The following is a 19,766-nucleotide window of genomic DNA, read 5'->3' on the forward strand; positions in this document are numbered from 1 at the left end:
GGAAGTTCAACAGCTTTTACAAAGAACTTGAATTTTTTGGTGATAGATGGAGGTTATTGTGTGGTAAATAACGTAGCATTTAAGCGGTAATCTTAGAAATGTGTAACTGACAACAAATTTGCTTAGTTAAAAGGTGTAACAATAATTTAACTATTGTACAACAATTTAACTCTAAGGCCTAGACGTAACGTAAAAGACCAAAAAAGATTTTTTGTGGGATGGGGAGATGGTGCTCGCATTAGATATAAAGGGGCTCAGCCCAAAAGCTTGGACCCGACGTGGTCTCGGACTCGTGATAAAATTTTAATTTTTTTTTATTACAATTATAAATTTTAATTAATCTTTATTAATTATAAGTAATAATTTTTTAGATTATAAGTAATAAATTTTTACTGTAACTTTTAAACAGATGATTGATTCAGTTATCAAATACATAAGAAATTAAGTTTTTAAGGTATTAAAAATTCACAGCGATCTACTACTTTTGCTTCGGGAGGCTAACACTAATTGTCAAATAACTTTTATTTAGCTTAAAATTTTCCTTTTCTTTAAAAATAATTTAAGTTATCTTGGAGTTTCAGGCGGCACAATCAAAATTTTGCCTTTATCTGACGCAGATCTGGAACTCTTGAGGTCTCAGGTTCTGAGTAATCCTATGTATATCAGACTCGGACCTATAAAAGCGAGCCCGAACTCATTTCTATCACATATATTTATTTTTTTTAAAAAATAGTTTTGTTTAATTTTGAATTTATTGTGTTCGAATTGTGCCGAATTGAAAAAAAAAATCATGCAATGAATTTCTAAGTACTAACAATATCATATGATAATCGTTAAATAATTTTGTTAAACTAACTATAAATAAGATCAAATATTTTGATAATTTTTTTAATAATTATAAAAATTATTGTCTTCTATATATTATCAACAAATCATAGAAACTATTTTAGAAATAATTTAATAACTATTTTTAAGAATTTTATAATAAAAAAATTTTGGAGTTTTTTTTTTTCTTTCTTTTTTTTTTATATAATCGTTGAACAACAGACCCAATTTCGGATTTACGACTACTAATGTTCACTCCGTAGTGTAATTTTGAACAAATCCAGAAGACAAGGAAACTCATGGATCAGTACCACCAGAGGTATGATTTGTTATGGGAACAGTACCTCCAGAGGTATGATTTATGACGGAGGACTTTGTGACCCGACAGGTTTAACATGCATCAATAAACATTTACTACACGGGGAGTCTTCGGACGACGGGATCGAACCCATGACCTCTTGAACATGAGCCCAATACCCTACAAACCTTGAGTATCTCGGCCCTAATTATGGAGGTTTGAAAAAAATTGAAGTTGAACAATTACTGAAGTTTTGAAATACAATTATGAGGCAAGTGCCCTCCCCCTGCAAGATCTTCGAACGTTACACTTGTGATACTAATCTATGAATAAATATAAACCTGCACTGCATACCTTCTGTGTAAATTCAATTTTGAATTTGATGGAAATCACTGCTTAAGAATTTGCATAGTTTATATAATAAAAAATAAGCTCTAAAACTATTATATTAATTTAAATAATAATATAATAACTCTAAAGTTTATACTAATTTTTAAATACTACTTATATACAATACAACTATGTGTAATGTTGCCAATGTGTGGTATAATTACATTATTTAATTTGGTATGGAATCACTGCATGAAAATTTGCCTAGTTCATTTTCCTAAAGGAATAAGCTCTAAAGCTATAATAATAATCTAAATTCTCATAAAGATTTAATTCTTAAGTCTATGCAAAGCTGGGTTAAAGGAGGTTGCAGCCCTTGGCTCTCAAAATTTAAGGAATATCTATATTTTGGTCACATTCAATTAAATATACCCCGCAAGAATGACGCGTGGTTCCCCCTTCTCAATTCTCTGATTTTATCGATTATCTTTTTCTTGTTTGTTCCAAAGTCACAGAAAATGGGTTTTATCAGCCAGTTATCTGTTAACAATAAAAAATTTAACTTTTCTTTGATTACTGCAACACAAGTTTATAAAAAAATTTTGTAAAATGTTAAAAATAACGCCACTGTTATGAACTGTGTTTTTTTTTAAATTTATTTTTACTTCAATCTATTATATTTATTTGAGTTTTTACATTTATGCATTTTTTCCAATGAACTGTTTATCTGCAAAATTAGACTAATTTTGTTTATTTAATTTTATTAAAAATTTTAAAAAAATTTTTGTGTGTGTGTTTCAAAAAATATTAAATATTGTTAATTTCCTACAGATTTTTTTCTAATATAAAAACTCAACAGCGAACATATTTTTAACAAATCTATATCATTACCTTGAACAAAAAAAAAAGTCGACGGTGTTTGATGCTGTATTTTATAACCATAAATAATTAAAATGCTAAATTTCTCAGCTATTTTAACCTAAATTAATACAGAATAATGAAACAAGTTTTAAAAATATGATAAAAATTTTGCGTCAAAGGATTAAGAAAATGGACACACAAAAGGAAACTTTTCTACCTAAAGACCAACTAAACCTAGAATTTCGCCTTCTTTTTTAAGCCTAAAATATAATTTTTGGGCCTATTCCCGTACGTCGGGGTGACTGTATTTCTACAACAGATGCGACTTATCCTGCGATATAGTATCCGACCTTAAAATGATAAAGTGATATTTAAAAAACGCAATTCTTTCTACGTAAATTTACAACCACTATTATTCGAATTACTCATTGCTAACCTGTAAAAAAATGTTGACTTTTAATGTCTTTTCAAGAAAGACTAAGTAGAAAAATTTACAATATGATTTATGCAAATGACGTTATGACATAACAAGTTGATTTCTCATTAAAAAATCAATACTTATTAGAATAGTTTAAAAACGGAATCAAATGTTATATCAATTTTTTTAAATTAGCCATATCAATTTTCTAAAAATACGCATTTTGAGATAAATGTATTTTAAAAAATACGCTTTTTGAAAAATGACCATTTTCTAAAATAAGTATTCTGTGCAATCCCCTTTTTCTAAAGTGCATATTTTGAGCTGCGTCTGTGTTCTTAAATACACATTTTGTGCCATGTCTATCCTTTTAATTACGAGTTTGAGCTACGTCTATCTTCCTAAATATGCCTATAGTAAAGTGACCACATTTTTATTGAGACAAAGCGGGACAAATTGGATGAAATGAGAATTACAATTTAGTCAAACTTTCAACACGCACAATATATATATTAAAATACGAATAAATGTTTGCAATAATATTTTCAACATCAACTGGAACTAAGTCAGATGCTGTTTGAATAGTATAGGTATAGAATGTGCGCTGCACAACCTACTCCAATATTTTTTTGCTTCAAATGTTCGTTAAGTTTCGTAAAAACGTTATTGATGCCTCTTCTAGCTTTTCCACCAAAATTTACGTTAGTGTCATCCGCACAATAGGCAATAATTTTATTGTTCAAATTATTATTTTTTAAAATAGTACTTATTAAATCAAAAATTATTTGTGAAGTTTAATCAGGTACTGAAACAAAATCTAATATTCTAATTTTAATTCCTGTCTCTGGATCAAAAAATCTAACACCTGTGGGAAATAATTTTTTATCTTTGTGGTTGAAAGCATCAGAATATATGGATATAAATGCGCATTTTTCTAATTCTTTCTACAATTGTGAAAACGAATATGGTGAAAAAACATTACAAATAATTGCTTCGGTTTTTGTCCTTGCACATGCATATTTTTTGTCGTATAATGTTTTGATCACTTGCGACGTACAATCCATTGATCTGAAACTTTGATTGTGGTTTATGGTGTGGAAAGCAAATATCCCTTCCGCTAATGCTAGCTGTTTTTCCGTGTTGTCAAAGATAGCACTGTGAAAAAACTGTTTTAGACGAGGAAGCGGCATTATTGAAAAATCTTTTGTGCCTCTTTGTCGCTAGATGTTTAGTAATATCGTTTTTTCCACCATGTGAGACCGAAAATTCAGCATTGCATTTATCACACCGTACCATATATTCTATTTTGGTACTTTTAATAAATGGAAATTCTCTGCTTAGCTCTTCATTAAATTTGCATCCTCTTTTTTTTACTCATCTTTTATTTTGTGGGTAAATACTAGAAATAAATAAAATATTTACTACAAAGGCTTAAAAAGAGTATTAAATTTTACCTTATTGACCGTTACTTTGTGGCGACTATTGCTCTACCATTGTCAATCAAATAATGAGTCAAACCGAACGTCAAATTGAAAACAACAAACCGCACTGTCTAACGGCAGTCCGCACTTATCTGAATTAAGCCGAGACATAAAAACAATGATCGCACACCACCGAATAAATTTAACTCGGTACATTGCCTAGTTTAGTTTACTCTGCACGCATTTCATGTGTTTTTTATGTATTTTTTATTTCTTTATATTCACCATAATACTTAATAAATAGGAATATATTTTTACAGTACATTTAAAATAAGAAATGCAGATATTTTCTGAAAAGCGGGACATTTTTAAAAATCGGCGGGACGCGGGACAGTCCACCAAAAATCGGGACGTGTGGTCACTTTAGCCTATAGAGATGTCTCCATTCACTTGAATAGGCACATTGAGCTATGCTCACAATCTTAAATAAGCTTCTTGAGCTACGGCTATTTTCTACAAATACGTATATTAACAATTTTCATTTTCTAAAATGCGAATTTTGTGCTATGACCAATTTATTTAACGCGTATTTTGAGCCAGGATCAATTTTAAACGCTCATTTTGAGCTAGGACCATTTTCTTAAACGCTCATTTTGAGCTAGAACCATTTTTTTAAAACACGCATTTTGAGCTAGAACCAATTTTTTTAAACACGCATTTTGAGCTAGGACCATTTTTTAAACGCATATTTTAAGCTATGACCATTTTCTTCAACACACATTTTGAATTATGACAATTTTCTCATACGCAGGTTTTAAGCTATAACCATTTTCTAAAATGCGTATTTTGAGTTATAACCATTTTTTTAAACTCTCAATTTGAGCTGGGATCATTTTCTTAAACGCTCGTTTTGAGCTAGGACCATTTTTTTAAAACACGCATTTTGAGCTAGAACCAATTTTTTTAAACACGCATTTTGAGCTAGGACCATTTTTTAAACGCATATTTTAAGCTATGACCATTTTCTTCAACACACATTTTGAATTATGACAATTTTCTCATACGCAGGTTTTAAGCTATAACCATTTTCTAAAATGCGTATTTTGAGTTATAACCATTTTTTTAAACTCTAAATTTGAGCTGGGATCATTTTCTTAAACGCTCATTTTGAGCTAGAACCATTTTTTTAAAACACGCATTTTGAGCTAGAACCAATTTTTTTAAACACGCATTTTGAGCTAGGACCATTTTTTAAACGCATATTTTAAGCTATGACCATTTTCTTCAACACACATTTTGAATTATGACAATTTTCTCATACGCAGGTTTTAAGCTATAACCATTTTCTAAAATGCGTATTTTGAGTTATAACCATTTTTTTAAACTCTCAATTTGAGCTGGGATCATTTTCTTAAACGCTCATTTTGAGCTAGAACCATTTTTTTAAAACACGCATTTTGAGCTAGAACCAATTTTTTTAAACACGCATTTTGAGCTAGGACCATTTTTTAAACGCATATTTTAAGCTATGACCATTTTCTTCAACACACATTTTGAATTATGACAATTTTCTCATACGCAGGTTTTAAGCTATAACCATTTTCTAAAATTCGTATTTTGAGTTATAACCATTTTTTTAAACTCTAAATTTGAGCTGGGATCATTTTCTTAAACGCTCGTTTTGAGCTAGGACCATTTTTTAATCACGTATTTTGTGCTATGGTCATTTTTTAAACGCGTATTTTAAGCTATGACCATTTTAAACACGCATTTTGAGCTAGGACCATTTTGTTAAAAACGCATTTTGAATTAGGACCATTCTCTTAAACACGCACTTGAGATCTGTCTCAAATAAAAAGCTCAACAACATTATTTTGTTCTATGTTAAAAGAAATAGAATTTTAATTTCAAAACGCACATTTTGATAATTCTCTTCTCTTCGTTCTCAAAAGCCAAAAAAACTGTGCTTGTCACACAAATTTTTTTTATTAAGACCACGTGATATTTTGTTACGATGAAAAAGCAGTTATTAAAAAATAATAACAGCGTCTAGCGATAAAAAATAAAAAAAACTCACAATCCAATAAACTAACTCATGAAATGACGTCAAATATTCTAGAACACTTCCTGTCGACATTTATGTAAATGTCAGTTTTGAGTGATGCCACCATGACTCTAATAAGATCAGAATCACGAAAGTTCGTTGGTGTCATAAATAAAGGTGTTATAATAATGACACATCATCAATTTAGATAGAAATAAAATTCTCTTTCTTATCACACACATGACACAAGAACATTATTTTCACTTATCCTTGACATTGACATAAAAAAAACTCATTTGTTTACTTTTCTTTATTTCCAATACTCAAAAAGCAGAGGAAATCAAAATTGCTAGTCAATAATAGAGTAGTATCATAATTTCCGTATCACGATAGATCGGCAGGTATTATCGATGTTTAACAATGCTTGTTCAACGAATTTATATTATTTTTACATTGGTCAATATCTTCATTAACGGAATGAAATTTATCAATTTTCACTACAATATCTTATTCAAAAATTTCTGCTAACTTTGATATAATAATATTGTATTCTTTTATCATCATTAACTAAATTAACATATTCGATAATCACCGCTTATCATATTCTGTAGTAAATATTGTTAAATTTTCACAACATTATCGAATTTAATAATTACGATTTTTGATGTTAATCGCGATATTATCATTGCCTATAATTTTAATGCATTCATTATTTATCGTAAGATACATTATTCACGATGTGCAAAATATTCAAAAACATCCTGCGTTCGTTTCTCAATGAGGTGAACCAGGTTCGAATCCCAGCAGTGGCTGATTGATACGAATTCTGCTTCCGACTCGCACCGATCACAATAATACCAACATGAACCTGTGGCAAAATGCATCTACGTACACCCTTTTAAAACAACCGAACAGGCTATAACCATTGATCGAATCAGTGTCCCACTGGAATTAATTGAAATTAACAAAAAGAATTGCCCATATGAATCTGCACTAAAATGAATGTACTTTATTACTATAACCAACAGATTTTAACTGCTTTATGTAATCAATCTCACAATGGAATTAATGCAAATCAACAAGAGGAATTAAGCATAGAAATATGTGCAAACGACTTGTGCATTTATACTTGCGAAAAGCGAAATAAATGGCCGCAGAGAGCTGCTTATTTCACTTAACAAAGATCCTGATGCCTTCAATCATGAAGTAAGAAGTGTTTTGCATTAAGTTCTATATTTTTGCATGACAAAAAAAAAAAGGTTAAATAGCTCTCGAATACAACTGTTTACTACCCATTGGCAAAATGGGTCTTGTTTTGGGTTTTATGGCGTGAGCACTTTATTTGGATGTCATCACACTTTTCAACTGTGTTCAAGAGTAATAGTAAACAGTGCGCATGCGTCGTCATTGCATTGGGTTGCTATGGCGACCGCTGCTGTTTGATAATTTTTTCAGGATTCTTTTTTTTTTTTTTCACCAGCAGTCATTCTTATTGTATTTACATAATAATTTAAAGTATTTTTATATTCTTTTTAATATTAACTTTTAATTACTGTCTTGACGGTGATTTTAATATAAATATGAATACTGGAGAAGGAAAAGTATTTTGTGACGTCTTGAAACACGGATATAGGCAGGATTTGAAAACCAATCCGACGACAAACATCAATTGAGACAGTTTTTGCAACACATGATTTGAATTGTTGTGGCGTTTATCGGAGTCAAACCAGAAAAAAAAGCATTTGACAATGGGTAACCAGTTATCGTAATAAAGCGATCACAAATTTTTTTCCTTTTTTTTTGACTGCTGCTCTGAAATAACATTTTTTGAACTGTTATTTCCCGGAGTTATTTTAAATTTCATGCTGTTCCGATAGCATAAAAATAAAAAGCAAAGAACGTTTTGTATATTTTAATAATGTAAACACTTCATTTTGTTCAAAAATTGTAAAACTTTCAAAAAAGTAGCCGCGTCCTGAGCACTCGAAAATTCTTCAGACTCATCAAACGTGACCAAAGAAAACAAAACAGATTTGAAAAAAAGTAATAGGGTTTTTAAAAATAATCCGTTCTCTAGTCTTACTTTTTTCCCTTTAATATAAAAAATAATTTAAATCTTAATTTTTTTCAAACTTTGACTCAAATAAGACTATTACTGCTTTTGAAATTTAAGCGCAAAACATAATCTCAGAAAGAAAAAATAAAAGAAATTCAAATTTGAAAACATGTTTACATTTTCTTAAATTGCATGTAGGCTAGAAATTTCACCATCTCATTTTATACTTTTTTTTTCTCTCTTTCAAATCCTTATGGTTTTTTAATGCGCTTAGCAATTGAAAAATAAGAATGCTTCCGATGTTAAAATGCTAAATTTTAATGATCTTGAAAGCAAGTCCTTTCCTTGCTTGTTTATCCTTATTATTTTTACGAACAATTCTGAAATAAGCTTCATTTTAGAAATGAAGTTTTTTTTTTTTTTTAAAATTTTTTTAATCATATCTATTTTGATGTTATTCAAAAATATTTTTTTTTATAAATACGATATTTCATGAATTTCTATTGGATCGAAAATAGCGAAAACTGTTTACTGAAATGCAGTGAAAAATAGAAAAGAATTATATAAAATTAATTTAAATAACTTTTGATTTAATGATTATATTTTCTCGTTTATGCTAATTAATGCTCTGAATTAATTAAATGAAGATACAAGATTCGAAATAGTATTTTGATTGATAAACCAGTAGTTATAGCAAAAAAAAAAGTTTCCTCGAAAAAAAATATACACTTGAATCCCCCTCCCCGGAAAGATTTGCTGTACGTTGCCTCTTTTGGGGGTGAACGACGGTGATTTGAGAGAATTAAATTTACTCCATGCGGGTAATCTAGGCATTGTTTCAAATGTATTTTTTAAACACAGAATCGAATGATATCAGGTTCGAGAAAATAAGATCAATAGTTTAGAGTAAAACAAATAGTTTTTAAAAGATACTTGTTTTATGTATGTTACCGCTTAAATGTAGTAATCAACTATTTTGCAGATTATCTAGCTAAGGCGTAGAATAACAAGGGTGTTCTGTAAAAATTATCAGAAATTGAGTGACATTTCTCAAATTACCTAAGTAACCTGCAAACTACATAGATAATCTGATCATTACCTAACAAGCACTCGTTAAAGTGAAAATAAGGTCTTTGCTGGAACAACAGCAAAGCTTCTGTTATTTATTTTTCGCCATTTAAAAAGTAAAGTTACTACAATCAAGCCATCAATACATCTACTTATTAGTGATCAAGCAATCAACACATTTACATAACATAAGTAATTAGTGATCAAGCAATTAACACATTTATATTACATAAGTAATTAGTGATCAAGCAACCAACACAGTTACATAACATAAGTGTTAAGTGATCAGACTGTGGGGGCGGAATCAAGTTCAAGTTAGCATGTCTTATATACCAGTGAATTGATGTTTAATTTTCGTAGTGGTAGTTACGCCACAAGATAATCAGCACACTTACACATGTGATTGATAGAATCAGTCACTTTATAACTATAGGACCAAGAATCAAACTGTTTAAAATATTTTTACTCGTACATTTAAGGAAATTAACACAATATCATTTATTTATTTTTCAGTATCTAAAGAATTAATCTAAAATAATTAACAGATTAGGTTATAGAATGAGAAAAACTGCCGATGACACACCACTTATCAAACAATTGAAAGAAAAAAAACTAGAAAGCGAAATTAACGACGACTTTTTACAAAATCTGATATTGGTTCATTTATAACTCTTTGAACTTAAATACAGACAAAACAAATTTATAATATTCTAACACCTTAATAGCATTGATATTGACTTGAATTAAACTGCAGTTATAAGACAATCGAATTCGTGACCACGATAAAATATTTGGGTCAATAACTTAAAATGTAAAACCAATGCAAAATACATGATAGGATAAGAAAATTAAGATTTATCTTGAACATATTCTATTATTTAAAATTTTAAGTAAATAGTAACTTAACTTCTGACTTAATATTATGCTTTAATTATTATGCATTAATATATTAATACTATTATGTAAAATGTTAAGTAAATAATAACCGTCTTCTAACTTAATATTATACATCCCACAACAAATTGTCGTCACGTCGAATTTTACACACGACGAACAAGGCCCGACTTAAGCCTTATCGGGACCCCCTCTGATTCACTACTTCAGTAATGAAGAACCGAACTTTATGGATGCATTTAAATTTTTCACCTCATTATAGATATATGACAAGAAAATTGACTAGAACCTAAAATAGATATTAAATCCCCTTTCCTCTAATGGTCAGACGAAGTATAGTTCTCCCCATTTATAGATTTTCTGACAATTCTATGCCATCATACCGAATGCAGTTTTCTGAGTGTTAACTTTGTCATCTAGCTGCAAAAAATTCATATCCTCCCTGACATTAGGGCGGAATTCAGCTATATTTTCGCAATTACGATAGCTTAATTACGCCAATCAGAGGCCTGTATTTTTGTAAAAATACCGGCTTTTGATTGGTCAAATTTGTCCATCGTAATGGCGAAAATTTACCTGAATTCAGTCCTAGAAAGCCATGATGGATTTACGAAATATAGATTGTGTTCATACGATAGCTTAATGAAGAAGCAAACATAAAACTCACGGATTTCACACTGTACTAATATTGTGTTTAAAATAAGTTCATTAAAGAAGAAAACAATAAACTTTCTGTTCGATTTGGAGGACCCCTCTGATGTGGGTTCCCGGAGCGACTGCCCCGGCCTTAGTCAGGCTCTGGCGACGAACTGACGCAACATCCTAATTTTGCATGGTACATGACATTTCTATTAACATAAAAGTTTTTACAACAGGTAACACTTTTCTGAAAAAAGAAAAAGAAAAACATCAAGTTTTAAATCAGGAACTACAAGATTTAGGTTTGACCGTGGTAGAATTTTAAAGTTTGAGAAACATTTTATAAGTTAGAACGATATTTTTTAGATTACGATCAACTTCCCTTTCCCCCATATTTTCAGGGCCAACAATCCGAAACCTATAATAAAAATGTATAGTTATTTTTTCAAGAAAAAGATGTATTTTTGTCAAATTTTGTATCTTTAAAATATTGTCTGCACTAAAAAAAATTAGGTCAAACTCTCAAGCAATAAAATTTGCATCCGAAATATAACCTTTAGATCAAAAGTAAGTTATTATTTCGCCCACTGTATTTGAGTGTATTCATTTTAAATTCTATTGAAGATATAGGTTTCAAATCGATATACATGTAAAGGATCATCCATGAATGATGTCATACTTTTATTTCAATATTTTTGAACCCCTACTGCACTTAGTCATTAAGTATTATACTTCACTATATCCCTTCCCCTGTCACCTTCCCCTGCATAAACATATTCTCCTAGTTCAGTAAAACAGTACTATTTAAAACATAACATTTTAAATTTCATTTATGAACTCTAACTACGTGTTTTAATGGAATTTGTAAGCTAGTCAATAATATCACTAACACTAGGGAACCAATTTTTTTTCTGTCATATTAGATTTCTTAAGGATCCTGGATATTTCACGTCGCTGATTTCAAATCTACAATCGATTCCTCTCTTTTTTTAAATGATATTTTTTAGTCTATTTTGGTCGAAATGTACAAGTTTTATAGCCTTATATGTAACAGGGGGTCGAATAAATTTACAACAGATATATAGGGGAGTTATGATACATCAGGATCAAAACTGCATCGTTACCCATGACCGGAAATGACGTAATACGCCACTAGGGGCGCTTTCTTATTATGAGCTATTTCTGAACAAGTCACAATAGAGAAGCACCCTCAGCTACGAACAACATTTCCGGTGATGTGCCTTAACTCCCTTAGAAGTTTGTTGCAACATTTACGAGCCAACCTGTTATATATAAAGTTTTTTTTAAAAAAAAAAATGTTTTTACATTTCGACAAAAATAGCCTAAAAATACACCGAATCTATATGAGATTAAGTATTTGTATGAATACAACAAAAAATTTGTTCCCCATTTTTTATGTGTCTATTTATTTTGATGAGATAACGTGTCTATTTTTCTACTGAATTTATTCAAGAATTATAAATCTATTTTAGCAGATGGTTTTATTTTAAACAAAACGTGTGATGTCATACTTCCTAGCGTCCCTCCTCCTTGTCACAAACTTCACAACTCTATGAACCAATCACTCCCCTCCAAAAGTGAGATCATTTATGAAAGATCTCTAATTCTTTTTTCAGTCGAAACTTGCCTTCATTTTAATCGCTTTTTTTCTTCACTTTTTCATTTACTTAATCTTGGATTTGTTATTCCCCCAATAAATGCACGAAGACTTAAAATGCATTTCTATTTTTGTTTCGCTGGAATTTAATGATTAATTAAGAACTCATTAATAATGCTATTTTTCTAACAGTCAATGCCAATTAACAGGTCATTATTCAATCTTATCGAGAATAACAACGGCATTAAAATTTATTACGAAGCAATTATTATTTTTCAACTCGTGTAACAAGGAAATTAGGGCGCGTTAATTCCACATAATTCCCCTCATTCTTGGAATTAAGTGACATTTGTCTTAGAATTTAAATTGAAGATAATAGCTCATTTGCATTTAATTAATTTTCGAAATGAAAAATATGCAAAAAATATGTTTAATTTGTTTACAATTAATTAGCTTCTGGTTATATATTTTGCCTGTAAATTCTTTGATTCATGCTGGTTGTTTTTAGCCTACAATTTATCTTGAAATTGAACATGAATTTTGAACAATAAATGAATAACAATACTGAATTTATTTAGATTATTTCACTTTTTTTAAATAAATCCAAAAGATGTTAATAAAACAATACACAAATATTAAAAACATTGCATTTCCCTGATAGTAACTGCATTTAAAAAAAATGCTTGAATATGGAGTGAATTTATGGAATGTATAATTAATAAAAACACGTATATTTGTATCATTCAGTCTGTGATGAAATATATCCAAAAGAATTAAAAAAACAATTGAAAAAACATTGTTTTCTCCTGTAAGGTTTCAAATAGAAAACAATGGTATTTAAAAAAATGTTTAGATATGAAGTGAATTTATAGAACGTACAATAATAAAGACAACTATATTTATATAGTTCCATCTGTTTTGAAATAAATCCAAAAAAATTAAAAAAAAGAATTGAAAAACATTGTTTTCTCTTGTAAGGTTTCAAAAGGAAACAATGGTATTTAAGAAAAACGTCTAGATATGAAGAGAATTTATAGAACGTACAATAATAAAATCACGTATATTTATATATTATAGTTCCATCTGTTTTGAAATAAATCCAAAAGAATTGAAAAACATTGTTTTCTCTTGTAAGGTTTCAAAAGGAAACAATGATATTAAAAAAAAATGTTTAGATATGAAGAGAATTTATAGAACTTACAGTAATAAAGATACGTATATTATTCCATCTGTTTTGAAATAAATCCAAAATATTTAAAGAAACAATTGGGAAACTTTGTTTTCTCTTGTAAGGTTTTAAATAGGAAACTGTATTTTTTTAAAAAAAAGCATGCTTCGATATGGAGTGAATTTTTGGAACGTATAATAAATGAAAAAACACGTATATTTGTATTATTCTGTATGCTTTGAAATAAATTCAAAAAAGTTAATAAAACAATTGGAAACATTATTTTCTTCTGTTAGGTTCAAAATAGGAAACAACTGTATTTAAAAAAAATGCTTAGATGGGAAGTGAATTTATGGAACATATAATAAATAAAGTCGCGTATATTCGTATTATTCTGCCTGTCTTTAAATTAGTCCGAAAGAGTTAAAGAAACTATAAGAAAACATTGTTTTCTCCTGTAAGGTTTCAAAAAGGAAACATTTATATTTAAAAAGAAAATGCCTAGATATGGAGTAAATTCATGGAACGTTTTATAAATAAAAGCACGTATATTAAAATTATTCCTTCTGATTTGCAATAAACTCAAAAAATTTAATGATCCAATTGGAAAACATTAAAAAAATTATTTTCTGCAATGGTGTTTTAAATGAGAAAAAAATTACAAATTATTTTTTCAAATAAAAAAAAAACAGCACATAAAACTAAAATTACGTTGAACAGAACCAAAATAAAATAATATTAAAAACGGAATCACATAGTTATTTTTATTGGGGTTCTTTTTTTTCTTCATGTAACAGGAAAGTTTATGATCGTGGGTTCACGGGCCAATCAGGACATGACGGAAACGATCCGCAGCAATATAATTTGTAAATTATTCAGTTAAATATTACAAAATATTTAAAAATCATTTAAAATAATTAATATATTTGAAAAAATATTTGAATCCAGATTATTTAAATATGACCACTGGCGCTTTGCAAGTTTTGATTTAAAAAAATAGTCTGCCCTAAAATATAATTGTCCAGTATATCACCAAAAAAATACTGAATGTACTAAAAAGAGGGGGAAAGGGAATTACACTCCTTAAAACACTTAAGTTTTTCGAATACTTTTTAAATTCTTTCGAAGCATCGAAATAAAAAATAGGGTAACTTTTGTGTAAATTGGATTTAGTTGTTTCTTAATATTAAAGTACTATAATTTACTCGCTTTTGTATAATATTGTTGATTAAAGAATTTATAGCATTTTTTTAACGTGTAGAACTCCGCTAATTTTAGTTCAAAAATGTTCTCAATATGTCAAAACAATGCATTTGAATTTACTTTTATAAAAAAATAAAAATAGTTTCTAATTTAAATTACTTTTTCTGTAAATAACAACTTTTTAATTTTCACAAAAAAATAACAGATGTTTTAAAACCTAAAATCAATAAGATCAGATTGATAAATTTTTTTTATTTAAAAAAAAAGGAAACAATTACGAACGTGAGCAACTGAATTTCCAAATTATCATTTTAACAGCAAACTTAAAAGCAATGAAATATCACTTCTATTAATTTTCATTTTTACTCATGAAATATAGAAAATATCGATTTTACTCCATTTTCGCTGTAAATCCATTTTCAATAACCTATACATCCAAACTCCGGAAATTACAGAGCAGCTGGCAATTCTTTTACCATGTGTGGTAAAAAAAAACAAGTCAGGAAGATTTATTGGTACTTTTCTAGTGGGAATTCATTTATGAATTCTGATTGGTCGTCGTAAATCATGTGATCTCAGAGAAAATAAGGTCACTGGGATGATGGATGGGAGAGATTCTATTCTTCTTCGAAAGGTAATTACATTCATCTCTAAAACAAACGTGATAAAGATGTTGATGCTTCTCAAAAAATATCAAGACTACCTATAATCTAGGAATCGGTATTCATATCAATAATAACGAACTTTTAAAAACAAAATTTTTAATTGGATAGAATGTCAATTTAAGGTAATAAGAATTGAGTTCGGTTATACGGTTCCAAATGCCAGGTAAAATCGATGTTTTAATGTACTATTTATGGTAACATATTTAAGTTGTGCTAAAAACTATATCTGATGCAAGAATAAAAAGAAGCTTAGTTTGTGGGCCGATCAATTTTTTAAAACGTGATTACCAACAAACAATGATTTGAAATGAAATTCAAAATGACTAGTTAAATTTTGATGCCGTTTTACTCCATTAAATAATAATTTAAAAGTCTAAAGAGACTAACTTTTACACTTCGCTTTTGATAAGAACGCTAAATATATATATATATATATATATATATATATATATATATATATATATATATATATATATATATATATATATATATATATATATATAATATGCGGTTTATCCACACCTATATTTTTTAGTTAATTGCGTGAAAAAAGCATGATTAAAGAGTCCAGTTGTGCATTATCTGTTTATTTTACTAAGCGATGGTGAAATAGCAGTTTAACCCCTCTCCAAAGCGGGAGAGGGGGAATACATATCCCGTCTAAGTTAACGGATTTTAATTAGGCATGATAAGCAACAAAAAGCCACGCAAAAACTTGTGCTCTGCGTTATATAGGATGATTAAAAAGAGTAAAAAGTCCAGCCATATGCTTTTTCTGTATTCTTACGCCTCATCAAATTTATTTATTACTCAAAGCAAATCGTTTAATCTTTCCTTATATGGAAGTGAAAGATCTTAAAATAACTTCTCTTTTGAAGTATTAATCTAATTATTATTCATTGGCATGTTTTTAGCCTTGAAGTCCCAAAATAGAATTTCTACCCTTATCCTTTACTAAAGATATTTAATGAAAAGGAATGAAGTTTTAATGCTTTTATTAATACAAAAGTATTTAATTTTTGTATTACATCCCCCCCCCAAAAAAAAAATTTTTGGTAAGCCAAAAAAAATAATAATAATAAAAAAAATTTAGAATACTATGAATACATAAACTTAATGTTGGTATGACTGTCCTCTTTCCTACTATAAATAACCTTTTTCCAATATGTGAAAAAAATTATTTACAGCAACAACAATAAAAACATAATAATACAATTTATCTATTTAGTGAACTAAACAGAAAGAAAAATTTAAACATTTAATATAACTATTCTAAAATAACTTTTCAAAAATTTTCACACAAAAATATACACAATTTTTATGCAACGACCTGGACAACAATTGTCATTTAATCAGAATTTATGATTCTGTATGGTTAAAAAAAATATTCACAATTTTTATGTGAAAGAGGTGGACAACTAAGTGTCATTTAATCAGAATTTAAGATTCTGTATGGTTAATGGGGTTTTTAACTTGATGAAATTCTGTATTCCCCGTTAAAATGGAGGAAAACAGAGTTTCATAAAGCACTGTGAAATTGAGAGATCCAGACTGGATAAAACAAAAATAGTTTAGAAATTTTTTTCTCACTGTGTAGAAAGAAAAAAAAAAGTTCAAGTTACTTCGCCCTCACTCCTAACTGATGCTGAGGTAAACATCTCCACAAAACGCGATTCGGATCTCTCACAAAAATAGGGGTTACTTATTCCCTTGAAGAAAGTAAAAATTTTCTGTTGGTGACTATTCATGATTTAATTTTAACATTTGTGGGCTGTGATATTTCCTAAGTTTTGAAATATGTACTATTTCAAAATTTTGTTTACTCAGATTATTCTTTTTATTTATTTTGTAATTAACTTCTGAAATTTTTTGAAGAATTTTATACGGTCCACTAAAAGGAGGTGACAACTTCCTCGTATTAGGATAAGTAAATTCTTCAAACAGAACTAATTCATCATTTTTAAAGTCTATATCTAAAAATCTAGAATCATAATAAATTTTATTTCTTTCATGATATTCTCTAGTTCTTTGAATTGCTATTTTTTTAGCTTCTTCAACAGGTGGATAGACTTTTACATTTAAGGGATTTTCGTAGGGGAGTCTACCATGTATGAGGTATGCAGGTGGAAATTTTGTTACAGAATGGGGAGTTAAGTTATAAGTATTAACTATATCTTTTAACAAAACAGGCCAGGGAGTTTTAGTAGGTTTTTCATTAATTTTACATTTTAAACGCGTAATTATTGTTTGACCAAGGCGTTCAACCTTGCCATTAGACTGCGGATGATGTGCAGTTGTCAATAATTGTTGAATCTTATGTTTCAAAAACTTTTTAAAATGAGAAGAAGTAAAGGCAGCGTTTCGATCACTCAACAAGGATTTAGGGATTTGATTTTGAAAAATTTGATGTAAAAAATTTGTATAAGTCTCTGAGCTAATGGATTTTGATGTGAAAGCCCAAATGTAGCGTGTAAGGTGGTCAATAATTAAAGTTAAATATTTCTTTGTTGAATTATAGTAATTCAATCTACCAACACTATCTATTGCTAGTAAGTCAAAAGACTGATTAACAGGGGGTAAGGATTGTAATAATCCAAATCTTTTTTGTCGCGGTTTTTTATTTAATTGGCACGTATGACAATGTTTACAAAATTTTGTTATATCTGAAGTTATGTTGTTCCAATAATAAACAGGGGTTATTAAGTTAATCATTTTCTGAACTCCTGGATGATTAAACTTATCATGAGCATTTTGCAGAAGTCTTAATCTTAACGAAAATGGAACAACTATTTTAGTAAAATTTTTCTTACGTACACACAATACATTATTGATCTCAACAAATTTACCTTGTAAGTTATCTTTCCTTTGAGCTTCCACTATTTCACTCAAGTTCAATAAATGTGAAACATGAACATTATTATTTTTACTATTACTTTGGACAATTGAATGTGTTGCATCTCTCGAAAGCCAATCTGCTTCAAAATTAGCACTTTTGTGTATTTAATATCATATTCATACATACTTAACAATAATGACCATCTAAATAATCTACCTTTTAAATTTTTAACATTTTTTAGCCAAACTAAAGCAGCATGGTCAGTATGTATGGTGAATTTTTGTCCAAAAAGGTAATGATGGAATTTATTTAGAGAATCGACAATAGCAAGACATTCAAGTTCTGTAATTGCATAGTTTTTTTCATAGTCCCTTAATGAACGAGAATGAAAAGCTACAGGATGCAATACACCACATTCATCTGTCTGTTTTAGCACACATCCAATTCCAACTAATGATGCATCAACAAAAAGATGACATTCATGATTAGGGTTAAAAATTTTCAAAATTGGTTTACAAATAATAGCATTTTTTAAAAGTTCAAAAGATTGTTGACATTTATCTGACCACACCCATTTTACATCTTTCTTTAACAAGTTATTCAAAGGATGTCGAATACTTGCATAACTATCAATAAATTTATTGTAAACATTTATTGATCCGAGAAATCTTTGCAATGATTTTACATTTTTAGGGGGCACTAATTTTTTAATCACTTCAATATTATGGTTATCGGGTGATACAATTCCATTTTTAATTTCATATCCTAAAAATTCTATTTGTTTTTGCAAAAATGAACATTTTGAAAGTTTTAATTTTAAGTTTTCTTGTTTACAAATATCAAAAATCTTTTTAAGATGGGTTAAATGTTCATCATAAGAATTAGAAAATATAATGATATCATCAAAGTAGTTTGTAGCAAATTTAATTTTATGTTTATTTAAAATTCTACGAACTGTACGTTGAAAAATGCTCGGGGCATTCTTCCAGCCAAAAGGTAATCTTAAGTATTCAAATAGACCATTGTGAGTAGCGAATGCTAATTTCTCAGTGTCATCAGGATGAATACGAACATGATGATATCCCTGTGATAAATCTATTTTAGAATAATAACTACTATTAGACAATTTTTCTATTAAAGTTTGTATTAAAGGTAGAGGTTCAGAATCTGTTTTTGTAATTTGATTTAGTTTTCTATAGTCGATACATAAACGACTTTTTTCATTATATATATATATATATATATATATATATATATATATATATATATATATATATATATATATATATATATATATATATATATATATATATATATATATATATATATATATATATATATGTGTGTGTGTGTGTGTGTAATACAAAAATTAAATACTTTTGTATTAATAAAAGCATTAAAACTTCATTCCTTTTCATTAAA

At 28.7% G+C, this 19,766-nt stretch overlaps 1 protein-coding gene across 2 annotated transcripts in view; it reads right to left on the minus strand.

The window, feature by feature from the left end:
• The window catches only part of LOC107453731 (5'-AMP-activated protein kinase subunit gamma-1), a 369,446-nt gene that overhangs the window by 236,175 nt on the left and 113,505 nt on the right, over window positions 1-19,766 (minus strand). The gene's annotated exons all lie outside the window — the stretch shown is intronic.

Source organism: Parasteatoda tepidariorum, chromosome 7 (assembly GCF_982258835.1).
Source record: "Parasteatoda tepidariorum strain Cologne lab strain chromosome 7, Ptep-v5.0, whole genome shotgun sequence".
NCBI lineage: Eukaryota > Metazoa > Arthropoda > Arachnida > Araneae > Theridiidae > Parasteatoda > Parasteatoda tepidariorum.